Source organism: Ziziphus jujuba, chromosome 8 (assembly GCF_031755915.1).
Source record: "Ziziphus jujuba cultivar Dongzao chromosome 8, ASM3175591v1".
Taxonomy (NCBI): Eukaryota; Viridiplantae; Streptophyta; class Magnoliopsida; order Rosales; family Rhamnaceae; genus Ziziphus; species Ziziphus jujuba.
The window spans coordinates 14,263,072-14,267,353 of NC_083386.1; positions in this window are offsets into that span (position 1 = coordinate 14,263,072).

The following is a 4,282-nucleotide window of genomic DNA, read 5'->3' on the forward strand; positions in this document are numbered from 1 at the left end:
TTCAGTAAACCAAGGTCATTTATACTAAACTTAGTATTAAGCATATTCTTTAAGGCTACAATTTCAGTTTAGTTATCTTCTGCCACCAAAATATCATCAACATAAATCAAAACAGAACCAGAACCAAATGTTATCTGCTTGGAAAAAAGTGTGTATTTTGCCTTTGATTGAGAATAAACCATAAAGATCAAAGAAATACGACTTGCTTGTTTGAGCCCGTATATGGAATTTTTAAGACAATAAACAAAATTTTTTAACACCCCCTAATAGGAACAAACTGGAGGCATTTGCATGTAGACCTCTCCAATAACATTTCCATGAAGGAATAGATTGTTCACATCAAGTTAGTGTAAAGACCAAGTCTTTAATGGTTGCAATGGCAAAAAAACAACGAACGATAGTCATCTTAGCGATAAGAGCAAAAGTCTCATTATATTATATCCCTTCCATTTGCATGAATCCTTTAGCCAGTAAATGGACTTTATATCTCTCAATAATACTATTAGAACGATACTTGATCTTACAGACCATTTGCAATTGATAGGGTGCTTGCCATGTTGTAAAGTTGTGATACTCCAGGTATTGTTTTTCTCAAGTGCATTTATTTCTGCAGACATTGCTTTTCTCCATTATGAAATTTTTACAGCTCGATAGAAATTTGTTGGCTCCATTTTAGAGTTAATAGCTGTAAGAAAAACTTTATGTTTACCATATAAACAAGTACAAGAAATTACTTTGGATAAAGGATGGGAAATACTTGTACCATGAGTTGATGTTGGATGTGGCTAAGATGTTGTAATGGTAGTGTTTCATATGTAATCATTCAAATATCCTAGTGCTAATCGAGTGCAAATAGGTCAAGTGTTTGAGTCAAAAGATTTTGTGCTAACATCATTAGGAGATGAATGAGATAAAAAAGGGGGAAAAAAATTGCATTGTTTTTATTATTATCCTCTAAAATTGGAAGAGGCACATGAGGATCATTATGGTATTCAAAAATTGGCATTTGCATAACTAAATGGTAAGATGACTAAATAGATGAATGAAGGTAAAGAAAAATATTCTCATGAAACAAAACATCCTTAAAGACATAAGTATTGCGAGACTCAATATCATAAATTTTGTATCCTTTTTGTCCAAAAAGATGCTTAATGAATATGTCAGGCTTGAACTGATCATCAAATTTAGTTTTATGAGGAGAAATATTATAGGCATAATAAAGACGACCAAAGACTTTAAGATGTGAGTAAGTAGGAGGTTTACCTAAAACCATTTCATGTGGAGTTTTGCGATTCAAGACTCTCAAAGGAATTTTGTTAATTAAATAAAACAACAGTATAAACATTCACCCCAAAAGTTCAAAGAAAGATTATTTTAAAATATTAATGTTTGAGCAACATCAAGCAAATGGCGATGCTTGCACTCCACAATACCATTTTGTTGTGGAGTGGCAACCCAATTTTGTTGATGAAGAACCCCACGAATTTGCACTAATAATGAAGAACCCTATTATTAGTGCAAATACCTTTGTTAGGAAAAGTAGAATGCAATTCATTGATGGGTATAACAAGAAAACTATTAGTTTGTATTTTCCCTACCCTGGTGTTGTACTGAGCGAAAATAAAAGCAAAAATGTTTTTCAAAATAGATTGAATTTCATTTTTATGCTTCATTGAAAAAACCCAAGTACGACGACTAAAATTACCAACAATCGTAAAAAACAATGTGTACCAGAATTACTAGGAATAGCAAAACTTCCCTAAACATCACAATGAAGCAATTCAAAAGGTGAAATAGTCATTGTATTACTTAAAGGAAAATGATTTCTCATATATTTTCCCAGAGGACACACATACAAATTTTATTGGAAAATAAAACTCTAGAATCAATAGCAGAAATAGAACTGGATGGATTAGCAGTAGGATGACCCAATCTCCATTGCAATCAATGGCAGGTTGGACAATTTTTGATGATGTTAACTACTCAGAAAATGCCACAAACCCATGAGGTTGAGAATGAGAAGCCTCTGATGAACTATTGGTGATAAATGGTGGATATTTGTAACATTTGTGAATACTCTGACCATCTCTTCCATGATGACTACAATGATACTTTGAACATTGTTTTTGCCCAATTATATTCTAGCAGTAATTAGAGCCTTGCGACACTAATGTTGACTCTTCTTATTGAGTATATGATGATACATTAAGTAGTTTTTGCCTCTCTTATTGTAGTACCAATGAATATATTTTATCCATAGTGGAGAAAGTCTCCTGTAGAAAAAGTTGACTTGTGATGGCCAAATATCTATCATTGAGTTCCTGTAAGAATTGCATCTCATGGTCTTGTTGCAATAGATCTGAAACTTCCTTTGCAGCTCCACAAGAACAACTTGGAATTGTTATATAAGATGACAATTCATCCCATAAAATCTTTAAATGAGTATAATACGCAGTGATAGGAAAATTCCTTTGTTTAAATATGAAATTTCCCACTTTATCTCTTAAATCTTTGTGAAATTTGGTTGAGGAAAACATTCTTGGAGGTCCTCCCAAATTGTTTGAGCTGTATCGGGATAAAACTTATTGTAGGATTTGGAATTGGATTCATAAGCCACAAAGAAACCATAAGTCAAAAATTTGGAATCTAGGGCAAATATTGTTCCATCTAAAAAATCCAATTTGTTTCATGCCCTTAGAGCCATATGAATTGATCTATACCAAGTATTGTAATTGTCCCCATTGAGTGGTGGGTTCACAAGCATAACACTTGGGTTATAAGAGTGATTCAACGTGTATGGATCGAAAATAGGGTCTAAGTTAAAAATACTTGGATTAGAAAAAGTCATGTCTTGTCTTAAGAAAAGAGCAGAGAAACTAATTAACCAGAAAAAAAAAAAAAAGATCTATGCTTTGATTACATGAAAGAGAAAAAAAATTGGAAGAATAATTTTCCTTTTTATTAATCTATATCATTCTGTACAATATGTGTGTATATATATGTAGATACTAGCTTATCTCTAATTCTAGTATGGAAATAATAAAAAAATTGCTATACAAAGATAATGAAATTAAGTAAATTAAGGAAGGAATCATTGCAGACAAATCCCACTAGCTAAATTTCCATAAACTCCACATTAAAATGTTGACCAGTCCTAAAGTCGTTGCAATTTACCTATAATACTGTCAAACCTTGATCAAATCGTCCATTGTTTTTGGTCTGGATTTTAGAGAGAAAAAAAATTCTTCTAAGAGAGAGAAATAGTGTGAGATAGAGTGACATGAGAAAGTGAAATGATCTTATTTACCCTAAAAACGCATCATGTAACATGCATGTGACAAGTTCTATTTATTTTTCAATAGATTGACCAATGATATAAGTAAAATGAAAGTTCAAAATGCAAACTGCCAGTAAAAATTGTTTAGAGTGCATAATGACAACCCAAATAAAGTTTGGAGTAAAAAGATATCAATTATTATTATTATTATTATTTCTTGTTTTGGGTTAACGAATTATTTAGATTCATATATCTTTGTTTATGATTTTGGTGACCCTTCTCAAATTCCTAACAATTCTAACACTTTTTTTCTTTTTGGCAATCTATAGCTTTCCATGGTAGTAGCTAAGAATAGTGGTAAATTTATAAAAATTGTTGTGATCATAAATGTCAGAATCCACCTAAGATTTTTTATCGTAATCCTAGACAAGTCCAACTGGAGATATCCTATCGGACCTTTCTACTAAAAATCCATCAATATCTTCTCTAAGGTTTGGACATGCCCCAAAATCTGCTGTATAAAGAACATATTCCAATAATACACCACTTGATTTCTCTCATTTTATTACAAGATCTTTCATAAGAGACAGCACTCCAATAACATCAACATAAGAATATAGATGTAAGAAATAATTTAATAAATAAACATATTTAATAAGACAATGCTAATAATAATAATAATAATAATAATAATAATAACATAATCTCTCAAGAAATTTGGATAACATGCCCGAAGGCTACCATACTTGCCTGAAGGTTACGATACTTATTTGAAAGCTATCATACTTGCCTGAACACTACTATACTTGTCCGAAGACTACAATACTTGTCTGAAGGCTATTATACTTGCCCGAAAGCTACCATACTTGTCTGAAAACTATGATATTTGTCCAAATACTATGATACTTACCCGAATGCTACAATACTTGCTTGAAAGCTAATATTACTTCCAAACCCATTAACACATTCATTTTGACAAAAATGATAGTCATACAGTTGACAACA